This window comes from Photinus pyralis, unplaced genomic scaffold, assembly GCF_008802855.1.
Source record: "Photinus pyralis isolate 1611_PpyrPB1 unplaced genomic scaffold, Ppyr1.3 Ppyr1.4_LG7, whole genome shotgun sequence".
Classification (NCBI taxonomy): Eukaryota; Metazoa; Arthropoda; class Insecta; order Coleoptera; family Lampyridae; genus Photinus; species Photinus pyralis.
The window spans coordinates 11,749,521-11,766,841 of NW_022170738.1; the positions used below are offsets into that span (position 1 = coordinate 11,749,521).

Genomic DNA, 17,321 nt, shown 5'->3' on the forward strand with positions numbered 1-17,321 from the left:
TTTAATTTTAGATGCCAATCAAAGGGTTGCTTATAGATCCTGCAGATATAACCGATCAAGAAAATAAAACTGAGTGATGCCGTCGAGATGAAACTATTTTCGAGACGAGGCCGAGGTTTAATCTCGATAATAGGTACTATCGTCTAAAATTGAGAATGTTAGATTGGATAATTTGTAATGATTGCAAAATTAGTAATGGGCTTGAAATTAAATTCGTTAAATTATTACAGGGTAGTTGATACTTGATACTTCCTAGTGATGGCCTTTTCCCCGATGTTCCATTAGTTTCCGATGGATTATAAATGGTAGCACCACAAGTGGGTGTATTACGATATGGCATCGAAAATGCACGCTATATGGCTTTCGTAAATTTTTGATCAGATATGCAGGATGCTGCATCAAGAATAAAGAAAGGTAGGTAGTCTATTGCTTCTATTATCGTGTATTTGTAAAATTTAGTTAATTGAATCAAAGGGTAACCAAACTCTTTGCTTGAATATACAGCGCTATTTATTAAGAAATAAGAAGTAGACATAGGGATTTTAAAGCGACAAAATCTTTTCTGAAGGGCGCGTAATTGTATGCAACTAAAATAACTTCTGGATTTTTATTTTTGTTAATATGCGATGTATTCAACTGAAAAAAATTGATATTTTCAATTGGAATAGTGCAGGTAACAGTTTAAGGAGAGTAAGAGATTATTTTCTGTCAAGCCAAAGCGACAATATTCAAATTAATTAATATGACAGTCAGCTCTTTATTTGATTTAAGACGTTATTTAGATTCCATAAAATTAGACATTTTTGTCATTTAAAAGTAGACAAAGAGAAAAACAATAGGTACACGTAAATCCCTACTTCTTAATAAATAGCGAAGTCGACTTCGTATGAATTTTAAGGCAAGACTATAGTCTTTGTGCTAAAATTTCTGATAGTTCGTCTATTGCACCTCCTAATATAATCAAGTAGCATAATTTTCTCAACTTCAGACTGTAATCTTTCAGAACCCTCATAACCCGATTAAAAAATCGACCAAGACAAGTCCATTTTCTATTAAATTTACAGGCAAGACTATAGCCATTGCTATATTATATGGGGTAGTTTGTCCACTGTACCTCGTAATATAACAAAGTAGCGACTTTCTATGAATTTTAGAAACCCTTGCTATATTTTTTAGTAGTTTTTAGATTCTATTTAGAGGGTTACTTATAGATTCTATAAACAGGAAATTATAATATTTGGTGTACCACCAGCCCTATAACCCCTGTAATTGAAGTTAGGAAATGAAAAAATTACGAATGCACGTTTCGGGAAGGGATATCATTTTTAAATGACAATCAAAGGATTGCTTATGGATTCTTTTTAAACATAATCGGCGCAATAAGACGCATTTAAGACCAAATTTCCTTAAAAATTACGAATTTCAACACAGGAACAGATTTAATTTTGAGATTAATTTCAATGAAACGGCTACTTATATAGATCCGGTAAACACAATTTATCAAGGAATCCCTCTAAAGAGTTCTGAAACATTTCTCAACTTTCTAAAACTGCAGGAGACTCGGATTTGAAAGGTTCGAAACACTTTAAAACGGTTTGAAGCCCTGAAATTTTAAATATATTAGGCTAAAGATAAAGATAAAGATAACTTCGTTAGACTCTTTGAAACACTAAATTCCCTAGAGCACTCTAAAGCTCGGATCATCCGAAACCCGAAACCGAAATTCTCTGAACTTATGCCATCGCCTGAAATTCTATACTCCTAAAACTTTTCGAAATTCCCTAAAATTCCCCTAGACTTTCTAAATCCCATCTCTGCAACTGTCTGAAATACTTTGAAACTCTTCAAACCCAATTCTCCGAAATAATCCAGGCAAATTGTATTTTTCACAAAAGAAAATTGGTCTTCAACAAATACAAAAAAAAGATACGTGAGCAGGGGAGCGGGGCTAAGCTTTTGGGAGGGGTAGAGGGAGTAGAGCTGAAAGGCGTAATTACGCCATTATGGCAATTTCCGGCAAAAGTTCAGGTCAGAGACAAAAGTGTTCAATGGAAAAGTTCTAGATCTTGAAAAATTCTTTTTTCCAATACCTACATTGTTTTTATTGAATTTAATCCCTAATTTTTGTGCATTAACAGGTAATTTTAATCCCTAGGGATTAAAAAAATGTTAATCCCTCATTTTTGTTTCTTTTTTGTCAACAATTCATGGCAAAATGGATTTAAATCGGTCGGTATTGGAAAAAATAGTATAAGCAACACTGGATTAAACTAGTTTTTGTTCCCTTAAGAATATTACCCCTCGGCAAGCCTGGGGCTTTAAACCATTCTCTCAGGAACAAAAACTCTTTTTAATCCCTTGTTACTTAATATACTATTGTATTTTCTCCCGTAGAATCGAGTACTATAATCAGTTGTTGACAAGTTTCCAAAATTTAAACAAATTAACAACATTTTCTAGAAATTCAATGATATTGAAGTAGTTTTGGGAGTTTTTTTGTTATTTAAGTTTCTTCTTCAATATTTCATCAAAAGTATAGGTAAAAACAATGAAAATGACACCAAATAGAACTCCCTACGATAAACATCTGAAGGGCAATTTCCACTTTTTCAATTAGCATGCTCGGGATAGCAAAAAATGTGTAGTTATATGAAACACCAAAAATATACCTACTTCAACCAAGTCTCGTTAAAATAAAATCATTTTTCACGAAACGAACAATAAAAAACCAAAATCACGGTTTTCCCCGATTTTTTCGATTATTTTGAGGTCATGTGTGAGAGTGGCTGGAAAAAAGTGCCCTAATAGGATTTTCACCCTTTTTACCCCTCCCTTACGGACGTATTTATTTTTGTTTGTATTTATTTTAGACCATTCCAATGGTGTTGCGAATTAAACACTTTTAGTGTGGTTTATGGAGCGTATGGGATGGGGGAGGGGGACAGTTCAAACAAAACCTGTTAAAGTGCCTGATTCTTAATCCCTACACCACCAGTTTTTAATTTTTAATTGTTAGTTTGTAATTGACTTGTGCTATACATACGTTTTGTTGGTCTATGCACGAATTATTATTATACTGAAACTCATTTGCGGGGTTGTATCTTTGTGGTGTCAAATATTTTGGTTTCTGTAATCAATATACATACAGGGTGACAATTTGAAAACTTACCACCCCCCATATCTTAGTAAATAAACGAGATATTTAAAAAAATCAAAATCCGTTTCGGTAATTCGGAGGGGGAATCACAATGACATAGTTGGCGACGCACCCCCTCACAGCTCTGAAAAAATGCTTTCCAACCATACCAAATAGCATTACATTTAGGTTAGTAATTATCGTGCAAATCAAAAAATAAACATGAAAAATCGTATTTAACTTGAACTTCCAAAGCCGACTCGACAGCAACTCATTTTTGATCGCCAGTTATAATCTATTCTCAAACTCTTGTCGAACCTTTCCAATGTTGGTTTTGCAATATTTCGACATTCTTGAATTATTCTCTGTCTTAGTTCGTCTATGTTCGCCAGTTGCGTTTTAAATACGACAGATTTCAAATGTATCATATTAGTTTATTTTTTGATTTGCACGATAATTACTAACCTAAATGTAATGCTATTTGGTATGGTTGGAAAGCATTTTTCAGAGCTTTCCAACGACGTATCACACATGGGGGGTCACTATTTAAGATTTAAAAGTTGGGGTGGCTGGGGCGCAGGGGGTTGGAGGGGGTGCGTCGCAAACTATGTCATTGTGATTCCCCCTCCGAATTACCGAAACGGATTTTGATTTTTTTAAATATCTCGTTTATTTACTAAGATATGGGGGGTGGTAAGTTTTCAAATTGTCACCCTGTATATGGGGGCATACGAACAACCCTCTAATTGATCTTGAAAATAGGTAGGTACCCATACATTATAGCAATCCTTAATTGCCTGTAACCTGTAAAAGAATTAAAAACACCAATCTAGATCTACTTGGAATGTGCGAAACCAAGAAGTAAGGTAGAGGGATAATGAAGATTGAAGATGTACTTTTATATAAATAGCGGAATCGATTGAAAATGAGAAGGGTGGCATGTTTAAGAACATTTAAGAAAACTATTAAGTGAGAATTCGTTAATGAAAGGTTGATTAAATTATAAATAAAAATGGAACAGACAGAGAATACTACAATTTTAATAGTTTATGAACCAAATGAGGATTAAAGTAAAAGCAAAAAGGACGAATTTTGGGAAGAAAAACATGTAGCATTACGTTTCACAAAATTCGAATAACTAAGAACGCTCTCTGCTTTTGGCGCTGAGCAATAAAAACCATTTTTTTGTAAAAATTTGAAGCTCTGACTGTATGTTTTTTTGTGGGAAACATTGACTAAAAAAATAAGAAGCTTTTTAGTATTCCAAGTGACTTAAGTATATGTATATAGATATTATTGTTATGATGAATATTGGCTAAGGATTTTCTCAAATTCCTGCCTCATGAGATATTCTATTGTTTACGTCTTGTTTAGGTATTCGGTATTCCCATATCCTTCCATCCAAAAAATTTGGAAGGCTGACTTCCCATTATCCCAAGTATTCTTTGTGCCTAATAAAAACGGGTCGAGAAATGGTAAGCGCTGGACTGTATGATTGTACATCTACATTAAGTAAATCATTATTAAGGTGTAAGAGTAGTGGGTAGTAATGAAAGTTTCGTAAGATAACGAGCAGTTATAGTTGTTTCCATCTTGTTTTTAATGGTGGTACTCCAGATAATAATAATTATTATTACTACATGCTTTCTGTGCATTTTTATTAGGTATACCGGGTGAATCTTTTAAAACCGAACATAGGCAATTAACATAGGAAAAACGTTTTTGCAGATCTTTGCTCCCCATGTCTTAGAGGGTTTATAATGACACCAATCAAAAGAAGATTTTTTTTCTCATCTAATGATATACGATAATTAGTTTATTTTTAGGTGCATTTCTCATTATTTTATCAAAAATTCGGCGATAAATCCAATTAGCAAAATCATGTTAAGCAATGAAAATTTCCTAAAAAATTGAAATAGGTTTTCACACAGACCGAATGGGACGCTCATTAAAATGCACGGAAAACAATCGCGTACCTACTAGAGTAAATATTTCCGCTGTAAACGTTGTTTATTATAAATACATTGTCCTCAGTGAAATACATTTTACAACAAAAATTAATGCCAGTTGTCATAAACTGATATTGATTTCAACGTTTGAATCTGCTTTTTGTCTCACTAGTCATGATTTTTAAGTGGATTTATTGCCGAATTTTTGATGAAATAGTGAGAAATACACCTGAAGATAAACTAATTCGTATATCATTAGACGAGGAAATCTTCTTTCGATTGGTGTCATTATAAACCCTCTAAGTTAACATGGGGAGCAACAATCTAGAAAAAAATTCCCTATATTCGGTTTGGGAATATTCACCTGGTATATTGGAAACACTTTGAAGTCCTAAATAGGTAGGTACAACATATCACAGATCACTAATTTGTATTAAAAAAATAGAAACACAAAATACACCATAATCCGCTTATAAAAAATGAAAATATCCAGCCAACGTGACCAATGCAACTAAAACTATATGGGAATGCTACAGTTAATCGGCTTGTTAAACAATAGGGGGTTTGCAGGGGCGGATTTAGAATTTGTTCTAGGAAGGGGCGCATACAGTTTTCGAAAGTTAATATATTTAAAAAAAAACATTTATTATACTTATAAAACTCGGCGCCCAAAGACGCCTGGTACGTAAAACTTCCGACTTGTCACTGAAAATTCACTTCTCGTCCTTGATAAACAGTATACATCGACCATGACTACAAAGGGAAAAGACGAAGAAAAAAAGTTCATTTTAGAATGTATCGAGGTGTATCGGAGCTTACCTGCGTTGTGGAATATCAAAAGTAAGTGGGTGTACTATTTCTTTCTTTAAACCAATCCTTTATCCAACACCTGTAGTAATGGACGTTCCACAAGGGTCGGTGTTGGGACCTCTTTTGTTCATTATATACACTCCCACCCTCCGCCCTATACTTTAGGAGCTGGTGAACATTTTGAGTTCCCTATCGTTTATGAAAAAATGTCTGATTTTATTCTGGATTTCAGTACTTTTAGAGCGAACGCTTGTTTGGCGGGGTGGGGGGGGGGGCTCTTGACATTATATCTTTAAGCTTTCTATATGAACCATGTACCAGATGGACAACACACCCTACAATAAATAAATAAATAGCCGGAAAACAGGGTATCTTTTCACAAAGAGGACTTATTGTAAGTAACAAAAAATCAGCAGACGAAAATTATTGTTTCGATGTCCTGGGTTACTATGACAAATGAATAGTTAGTGCATCGAAATTTGGCCCCAAATAAGTGGAAGAAATTCGCAAACCGCTCTCAAGATGTTCCTCAGTCATTCTGTTCATAAATTTGTTTTTACGAATATAGATTCCAGCGGGCCGAATCGAACCATGGTGCGGGCCGCTATTTCCCCATCTCTGGGTTATACCTTCTCTCTCTTCGTCATGTATTTGCGCCTCAGTTTCTGTCAGTTAAACAATCTTCAAGTCAGTCGATGGTCATCGTCGTTGCTTACAAAATCACTTTTGGCTATTTTCAAAAGCACTCCAGAATATTATTGGCAGGTGTGACGCTGCCGCCCCTACTAAAGTGGCGCCCGGGGCGGACCGCCCCTCCACCCCCCTTCGCTACGCCACTGCCTCAACGACTTGTTACAACTTAACTTAAAAATAAACCCATTAAAATCCTCTGTAATCATCTTTTGAGGAGCAAAAGAAAGAGAGGTCTGGAAAGATGATATAATTACAAAAGTGGGCGATGAAATTCTACCAATTAAAGATGATGTGAAAGTTCTTGGGTTAGAAATTGATTTCAAGTTGAGATTTAAATCACATGTTTCAAATAGGATAAGAAAAGCGTACTCAAATTTAAAATTAATTTTTAATCAACGTTCTGTACTTAATCAACAAATGAAAATTTCGTTTTGTAACTCACTTGTCCTGTTACAGTTTCTGAGTTTGTGTATTGTGTGTGTACGGACCATGTTTGGATACTTATGATTCCAATAGAATCAAAAAAATTCAAAATTCCTGTTTGAGACTAATTATGGAATAAGAAAGCATTATCATATATCAAACAAATTAAAAAAAAACCGGATGGCTAAATATGAAAAATCATAGATATGTGCATGACATGGTCTTATACCATAAAGTGGTAACAATAAATGAACCTGTTTATTTATATAACAAAATTACAATTTATAACCCTAGATTCGTTAAGTTAATTATACCACCAATTCATAAAACGGCATTATATGAAAGATCATTTTCATACAATATTTCTAAAAAATATAACGCTGTAAGCAATATTTTTAAAAACATACCCTTCGGGAAATTAAAGAAGGCACTCCGTAACATTGTTTTTGGTAGGCAAACGTTTGAGTTGAGTTCAATTTTATATACAATTATATATAATTATATATTTATATTATTTATATTTTATATATAATTATTTGTTTATTTATTTTTTTTCCATACATTTTGTATTTCATATAAAGTTATTTATGTATTGTTTCCCATTACCAAGTAATTCTTTATTTTTCTGTTTCCAATTAAATTGGATTGATAGGTATGAAATAAGTAATTAAAGTTTTTTCTTGAGGTTATCGATTTCGCTACCTTTATTATAGCATCTTCGGACCTTTGCTGTAATATAAGTGCATATGAATTCTTGTTTGTTGGGTTACATTATTATCTTACTGTCAAATTAGTTAAAATAAGAAATACAATTAAACATCGAATTCGAATGATCGTGGTTGTGGTTGATTAATGATTATGTTTCGAATTCGAATACACAACAAACAAGAATTCATATGTACTTATATTAAAGCAAAGGTGCGAAGATGCTATAATAAAGGTAGCGAAATCGAAATTCAAGAAATAGTATATTATATACTGAGGAACTAAAGTGTGTGTTTTAATCCCGAGGGTGCAGATGGTTGCCCGAAACGTAGCTGACGGCAACAAGCACCCGAGGGATTAGGACGCACTTTAGTCTTGTGGTATATACGCTATTTTTTGTACTCCGGTAATCAGCTACGGCAATTTCAATGTTAAAGTGCAAATTTGAAAGAAAAAATTTGATTGATTGTAGAATCAATATACCTGGTAATGTCAAATTGTGACCGTATAACGATAAATGTCAGTTTGATTTAAAGATTCTAGTTTAAAACTACGGCGTTCAAATGATCGTTTAAAACTCTGAAGAACAAACTATAAGGAAACCTACCGCCTTCCAAATTCAAAAAGATATATGGAAAACGGTATAATAAGTGTAAAATATGATGCAAGAATAAATATGTACAATACAGGTCACCATTAATCATTAAATTGTGTTTGACAATTCAGTGTGTACTGTCACTTTTTGTACCGCGTCGCGTTTTTCTGCCTCCGGGAGAAAAAATTGCACTTTAGTCCCTTAAATGAATGACAAAACACGTTGATTTAGTCCACGGAGTACAAAAAATACTATTATTATTATCCACTCGCGCTTCTTCTTATTATTCCACATCTTGACTGCACATAGTGCACAAGTATCACTCGCGAACTAATTATTGAACAATACCACGGCCATTGCACAAAATATTGTACAACATATTGACGTAAATATTGATCGTGTAGGGGCCGCTTTATTACTGACTGTGATTTTGATCCATATGAATTGCTAATGAAAAGAAAATTAAGAATACACCTTCCTAGTAGGTACTTCCTAGTAAAGCTTGAGGAATGTGTAGATACCTACCAGCTCCCTGTTTAAGAGAGGAAAAGCGAATGGAGAGACTTGAAATAAATTATAATCAAATAGATCAAACCAAAGAACTCTGTATGGGTAATAGATTTTCGTAGATAGAAGTAGGGATATATAATCGGCCGAGGAGCCTCTTTCATATTAGTACAATGTAAATGTAGACAATCAAATTTGTAGAAGAAATCGGGAGAAGTTAGTGTGCATGTGCATCCTATAAGGAAATTAAGCATAGTAATTCTGTTATTGATGAAAGTTATACGAATATTCAAGAGGTGCAAATACCAGTAAATGATACTAGATACTGAAAAAACCGAATATGGTAAAAAATCCTTCAAAACCACCGATCCTGTGAAAAGTAGAAATACTTAAACCTGCTTGGCTAAGAGGTTTTTGTTTGTTCTTAAAGTTGGCAGGAGGGGGCTGTTATACTAAATAATCACCCTAGAAGTAAGTTGGTGAGGTAGGACTGTGCTGTGAGTTCAACTAAAGAAGATAATAACACGATTGAATAAGAATAAAATGTTTGACGAAATGAATCCCTTTTTCTTCAGGCCTATTCGACGACGCCGACGGCAGAGACAGTCATAATACAGAAATGATCTTACATTAATTTGATTATTGAGTGAAATTAAGTGTATTTACTTCATACATTGAGGATAAGAAGATATAGCTTAAGAGAGTCATCTATCGACACGATTACCTCACTACGTCGGGAGTGATCTATTTCTGGAGCCTATTTTTCCATTTAAGGCATCACGGTCGATCGCAAAAAATGCGCGAAATATCAGAATTTTAAATTGGCGCGTTTTACGGCGGCAGGCGTCGTTAAAAACTAGCGCCATCATTGATTAAACGGATCAGTCGCGTACGGAAATTGGGAAAAGCATAAAAAAATAACGGAGCGCGAGCGTCAAAGGCGGCGGTGAATTTAATACATTTATTGGCGCGTCCGGTAGTGTCGTCGCAGTGGGGGAGGAGGTCGTGTGCGTAAGGAGTTAATGAAGAGTGCCAGTCCAAATTTAAAATTGACATAGTGGCCTATATTCGTCTTACGTTATGCAAAGTTTCGATACGCGTATTATCGTGCATAGCGCAGTAAAGGATTTTTGCGTCACAGTCGTCGCACTGATGATGCACGGATTGCATCCAATCACAGCGATTGTTTTGTCTCTTCCATCAGGGTAGTTAGCGCAGTCGTGCTCCTCTACGGCGACGTTAGTCGAACAGGACCGACCACGTACTCTGCTCCTCTACGTCTATACTCGTCAGTATCGTGTTGATAGTGTGGCAGAACGAACAAAACCGGGAGCCCGCTAATCCATCCCGGTCTCTATTTACCTTTAGTTTAGTCGTAGTTCGAGATCTATCATAGAGTTTGTTATGGAGCCTCAAAACCAGGAGATTGTAGCTAGTGGTTCCCCGGCTGAAGTTCCAAACGATCCAGGGTAGGTTTGACCTCACACAGAGTACCCCCTTAACTGTTGGAAATATTCGGTATTTGCCGTTCGGTGAATTAAAGTGGTGTTTTTTAATAGTTTTTCTAAGGCTGTCACGCAGATGCCGATATTACCCGGTTAAATCACGCGCCATGTCACGCTCATAACCTACCCTCGTGGTCTCCACTTACTCCCCCAATGCTACAACAAATTTTCTGTTTTTGTTACAGAAAAATGTTTATCGGTGGCCTCAGCTGGCAAACTAGTCCAGGTAAGCACGTGATCAAATATTTGCGTTCGCATGTTTTGAGAGGTGCTGCAGGTGCGTTAATTGTGCGCGTCGCGTAAAAAAGTGTCGAAATTTCGGGAGTAAATAAATCGGAGTGGCAGTGTAAACAAACCTCTTCGTTCTCATGGGCAACCTAAGTGGATGGGAGATATTTTTATCTGGAATGCACATCGTCGGATGCTTTTGGTATATTCTTGAACTCATTAGAATAGCAGCAGTTCGCAATCTAATCCTGATTGATTATGACCAAATTAGGGCTAGCTTGCCGCCCCGCCGCTCGCAGGATGTCAATTTAAAGCATTATAATAGTTTTTATTCCAACTACGTTGTTCGTTCAACTGACAGTTCCTTTGCGGGCAACGTCCATGACGAGAAAAAAACGATTCTTAAAAGAGAATCGTGAGCAACCGAGCGAACAAAGTTGATAAGTCGTAAATCTAATGTCATTCTGGTATTACGACGTTCTACTAATGCATTACGTCACTTCCTACGGTATTAGAGGGTTGCGAGCTCCTGTTTTAAGATCCGGTCACGTATAAAAATCGGTCATCTTTAACGACCTCACATTTTTCCCTACAATTGGCATTGTGACAATTTAAATCTGTCGATACACGTTTTTACTTGTCTAATTGATGAAGCTGCCAAAGCTCCAGTCATTGGAAAAATAAGCAAACTTCCTTGATTTGTATCTAACGATGACCTGTTTATACGTAAACACCGAGCTCCATATTTAGTTCCGAGTGCAATTATCTTCTCTACGCATTAGAATTCCACTACCACCAGACTTTCATTTTAGTTTCGGCCCATTCATTATTGAAAAAAACTGCTCTGTTTCGGAACAATAAATACAAAACCTCTATTTCAAAATATATTCCAGGTAGTTGCGCAATTTGCAATTTCTCACTGTATTTTCGCAATTGTCAGCGTCTACGAATGAAATGAATTAGCATCAAATGCTAAACTTTTGCATACGTAGACGAGTAAATATTCAACCTCGTGTCTTTTGATTTTCGATCTCGTCTTGCTCATTTGACACTGTGAATAATAATTTGTTATTTTCTATAGGCAGCCAACCCGTATAAGTAAGCACCCCAATATTAAACGAAGAAAGGAAGTATTAAAGTAGGTGGGCGCGACTACGTTTATATTGATGAAGAATATTTTGTACATTTTTATTTTATTATTTTCTTTTATTTTCGTTAACACTACAACGCAAATAAAATTTATTTTTTCGTGCAGTTGGTTTGGTACTTACTAATTTATCAACCCTAGTAATTCTATTTATCAAACGTTTTGTAATTCTATGAAGATAAAACCAGAAGCAGTTATTTATTTCGTGTGTTATTGACCAAGCAACAATCAGAATTTCGACTGTGATGTAAAAGTATTTTTTTCTTTTAACACAAACGATTCAAACAAATAAAACTGATTTGTTTGTGTTATTGAATTTTACTAATTTATCAAACCCTGCTGATTCTATTATCAAACACTGTGTAATTCTTTGAAGATAAATCACCAATGTCCAATAGGTGCAAATCGTATAGCGTACAGCCTACTCGGGCTCAATTTTGTACGTTATTTTAGTAAAGGAGACTCTGAAGCTGATACAGAGGATGACTGGAAGACTGTCAGATACTCAAATTTTTTATAATAACTGAAGAAAGATGTTTAATATACCTGCAACACAGCTGTTGTTTCATCTGGTTCTTTGAGGTCTTGCAACTCAACATGATTTATCGTAGACCTACCAACTAGTACGCTCGGAACAAGCCGCAATAGCCATGATTTTCTTAGAGAGAGGAACTGCTGGATTTATTTGGACGAGGAACGCATTTTCTAGGTGCCCAAGATATCGATTTGATCGCCTCGCTAGAACTATTTACATATTTAGGTACAGTCATTGATCCAATGCATATTAAACTAAATATACGACATATCTCCGAGTTCTCGCTGGTAGCCAGCCAATGAAATCGCCTGCACTTACCGGGAAATTCCTCAGGATGATACAAAAATCACTCGCAGGAGATTCCGAGGGAGATTCATTCGTTACGTAATCCCCCGCATAATCCCCTGAAATCTGCTGGTAATATGAATTTTGAAACGCGCACAGTTGCAGAAGGCGTATAGGGAAATCCCTTGATTTTTAGTGCAATCGATAGAATTTCGGAATCCGAATATTGTAACGGCAGTTGCAGAAACCACAAGAAAACCAGAAGCTTTCTGCAATCGGTGTAGTGAAAATTTAAATGGAATCTTACAGGAACACAATGAAAATTGAAATTGCTTTACAATCACACCGAAATCTCCATAAATCGGACACAAATTCGTTACAGCCGATGAAGTGTTTCTGCAACACCCTAAAATCAAATGCGGAATTCGAAATTTGAACCGGTCGCAGTCGCAGAAATCATGGCGGTGGAAATTCCCTTGATCTTTAGGGAAGTCGGTAGAAGCCGCCATCTTCAGCAAGGTTCAGAATTGTGAAAGGATTTCTGCTATAACGAAATCTACGAACTACAGTAGTTTCTGTAGGAAGCCAATGAAATCGCATAGAAATCGTTCGTAGTCGATGCAGTCTTTACGTTACTGACTGAAGTATAATTCGAAAAAAGAAGTATTTCATTCTAGGCAAAGCCACCAAGAGACTGAGGGTATAATCGAGGGTATAACGGACTCACTTGCGATTGGGATGAGCTTTTGCATATCATTTGACGTGGAAGTTAGATCGTATTCTGACGCATACGTCTTCTCAAATTGTTCCATAAGTCTAGAACGTAAAATAATGCGTGCGTGGCCCGTCAAAAAAGCACCCCGCAAAACAGCCTCGTCAAAATAGCCCAAAATACCGGCTCAGTTTGTACATATAGGGATTTATGTACCTATGCGTCTTACTTATGTTGGCAAAATAGACCCAGTGGCGTGGTATGCCCAAATGGCGTCTAGAGCCAAGCATTAAAATTGCGCCCCTTGGTAAATTCGTTAATATAAAACAAGATACGAAGAATCGCATACGATTTTCAAAAGGGGAATTCTTCGTGCACCGCTCGAACCTAATTAAATCAGCTCGCATTCGAAAACACGACTTTTAATCCGGCTATCTCTTCCCGTTCTTGAGTTAGACAAGGAACAGTCGGACGGACAGACAGAACCATCACATAGGGGAATTTTTTCTCTCGACAAATTCCCCTAAAAAGCAGATACACTTCTGGAGGTTGTATTAACTTTGAGGTGACGCTTCGACGTTACGTACAACACGTTCCGCCGGTGCTTGCTCTCACTCTTTTTGAAGTAATGGGTTAGGAGGCATAAAGGTTCGTGTCGGCGACTTTAAATGACAGAATGGTCACGCTATTTGAACATCAGATGGCAGCCCCAGATGTCAAATGCAGCTGTAACACGGATGAGAATAACCCTACGTTACAATACGTGAACAATAGGACCTGGGGCGCCTCCGCGATGGAGAACAGAGGTGTTGTAGTTCTACGTACGCTATCACTGAACAGTTGAACCAAGAAGTGTCTTCTTCACTATGAGGAACAGAAGTCGAGTGAATTTTTAAGGTCATCGTACCCTGATTACAGGGACGCCGGAGGCTGGTTACTCAAACTTGCTTTAAGCTTAAATAACAATCGATCGATCGGGATTAATTAAAAGCACACAAACTAAAGTAGATGCTCCCCTATTGTGGTTTATTTTGATTTTTACATTTAATAATTGGCGATTTTAGCGCCCTCTTTTGAACGGCGCCCAGGACACGTCTTACCTCTGAATAAACATTACAATAGGTTTACAAAATAACCCAGAATGCAGAACCCCTAAATAAAATAACCTAAAACCGGAAAACCAAAGAATAATCCTCGGAATAATCACAAAAATAAATTCAGCGTGATGTTATATCTCCGTACTACGTGAAATTCCTCTGAGGTAGTCCATAACAACCGAGTTGTCATAATTTTCGGTCAGTGCTTCCAGTTTTCGAATTATCTGCGCATAATTACGTTTCCAGGTGTGTACTATTTCAACATGATCCTGTTCTTTCTTAAACTGATCGATGAGTTTATAAACAGACGGATGGTGACAGTTCAAAGTTTATTGGAAAGTACGATGGCAACCTTCGACTGAACTATTAGTACGTGGAAGTCCATGTGCAACTCTGTTCTAAACATTCCAGACTGCAATTGCGAAACAAGGGCCACCTCTTTGATTTCGCTGAATTCGTCCTATATAAGTATTTTCGCAGCAGTCCACTTTGGGCAGTTCTCAACTAATTCTTCGAAGGCCATCGTTCTCAAAGATAAAAGCCTTTTGGTATCCTGGCGCACATTTTCATTATTTAGATAATCCTCTGTTAAATTGCATCGTTGTACTCTTCTCCACAGAGACTGTCCTAGATGAAATAAGCACACAACAATTTCTACACCATTAAACACGTGTTTTGGATAGCTTTTTCAAAATCTGATAACACTTATTGGATTAAGCGTTATCTTCCAAAAGTTTTTAAAATACACGTCTTGTACATACAATACAGGCATACAGGTGTTTTTGACCAATGCGTGGATAGTTCTGGCGCAACTTTAAAAGTTCCATTAACATTCAGATGTTCAGATTTTGTTCTGTACCAATCATAAATATGCGATTAGGGTCCTGAATCCCATAAAACAAAATTCGCATTTCTGGAAGTAGTTTGCAAAGCTGCAGGAATTGTAATATCAGCAACAACCATTGGATTGGAATACGGCCGCTCTGTACGTTTTCTAACCATTTCAGTTGCTCTTTGGGATGCGGTATATACGAATTGATATGCCCCTACTGCTAATCCATTGCTGTATATGATCTGCCGAGGGTTTCTACACAATTTGCTGCATTTCTGCAACACATTTAACTAGCATGTTCTTTTCTGGATTTAGAGTGTGGTTATGTTCTGATCGTTCTCTGAACACTTAATCGTCCACGGCAGTTTAGAGCCTCTAGAGAAGCTATCCAAAACACATGCCCAATTATTTACGAGACCTTTATATATGCATTTCAAACTCCGAGTCAATCTCATTACGAGCTAAGCGATTATTTAATTTCACTGATGCCTTGCAATTGTACCAAGTTAATGACCAGTTAATTAATAACCAGAAAATCTATTAAGTATGTACCACTATTAGAAACGTAAAATTTATAATTACAATATTGTTATCAAAGCTACTTTATAAATCGATATAATACAATATAATTAATCTGTATGCATAAAAACAACTCTAATCTCAACTGAAACCCAAAGGAATGTCTCAAGTGGCACGCCACTGGACTAATACATGTACCTAGGCGAATTCATTCGATGCTTATAATGGATTACTACACCCACTTTTGAAATGGACTTTGATAATTTCTGCAATTTCTGAATTATTGGAATAACATACATACAGGGTGGCCATTTGAAAACGAAACAGAGCCTATTTTGGGGACCTCAAAATGTTTACGAAAAAATCCTTGTACCCGTCAATTTTTGATCCAAGAGCGAACCATTTTTTTGCTAGTTTCACCCCTCTGGGGATAAAGCCATAGCGGGGGTGACAAGTGCCCCCAAAATTTTAAATCGAATGGGGGGTCGAGCGATACCTTATTTTGAAGGTATTTTTATGTAGATTATAACTTTTAAGATTTAAATCAATTTTATTGTAAGTGCTTAAAGCTAAAATCAATCAAGTAAATGTTGAAAATGTTGGTCTTCGACTTCCATACTTCCCGTACATTTTGCAGTCCGGGGAACGAGGAGGCCATTCAATAGCTCCTCTTCTTCCAATCCATTGTCCTGGAAACGTTTGGTCCAAATATTGACCCTGACCCTTGCAGCGTAGTGGGGTGGCGCACCATCTTGCTGAAATACTAGACGATTTTCCAAGTACTCGTTGTTATTTTCTAGTATCTCCACTAATGCTGGATGAATCGTATTTTCTAATAACTCCAGGTACATCTCTCCTGTTAGACTGCCAGGTAAAAAGAATTGGCCTACGATATGGTTACCAAAAATGCCAGCCCAAACATTCAATTTTTCGGGACGTTGTGTATGCACCTCACGATCATCCATTTCACGTTCACGTTTTTATTAGCCACAGACCTAGTTTCCCTAAATTTTTAACCAATTCCAAGATGTACTTACGATGGACCTGTCGATTCTGGTGGTGCAGATTAAAGAGCTGGGCAGTTCTATTCGAATTTTCATTGTTCGCAAAACAAAGAGAAATTATTTCAACTCTTTCAGCAAGTGAATTATCATTATTCAATGTAACGATTTTGCAAGTAAATAACTTTAAAGTGCTATTTGTCACTACTTGATTTGACAACAACAATTTACAATCACTAATTGTGAATTTCCGTTGCAGAGTTGGCATAGCCACCCACAGGTATTAAAAAGAAAAAAAAACACCAACAAAAAGGGCGGTTCAGAATGTAGGAGAACAACATTTTTTGTATTTATTGTTGTATTAATTTTTGTTATTTAACTAATTTATTTACAAGCATTTTTTTTCATAAGTAAATGTTGACACGTTTTTGTAACTTTTATTAGCCCCGGTATCGGCTAGGCAAATTAGTAGCGATTTATAACTTAAGGGTTATAATCCACATAAAAATACCTTCAAAATAAGGTATCACTCGACCCCCCATTCGATTTAAAATTTTGGGCGCGATCGTCACCCCCGTAGGGCTTTGTCCCTAGGGGGGCGAAACCAGCAAAAAAATGGTTCCCCCTTTAAACAAAAATTGA

At 36.3% G+C, this 17,321-nt stretch overlaps 1 long non-coding RNA gene across 2 annotated transcripts; it reads left to right on the forward strand.

Annotated features, from left to right (window-relative positions):
* The first annotated feature begins 9,731 nt into the window (after nt 1-9,731).
* On the forward strand, nt 9,732-17,074 carry LOC116177432. 2 transcript variants are annotated; one of them, XR_004146672.1, is made up of 3 exons: nt 9,732-10,287; nt 10,509-10,549; nt 16,939-17,074. It is a non-coding gene; the product is annotated as an uncharacterized LOC116177432 (long non-coding RNA). The 2 variants fall into 2 exon arrangements; XR_004146671.1 differs by lacking the exon at nt 16,939-17,074 and adding an exon at nt 11,633-11,951.
* The last annotated feature ends 247 nt before the right edge of the window (nt 17,075-17,321 follow it).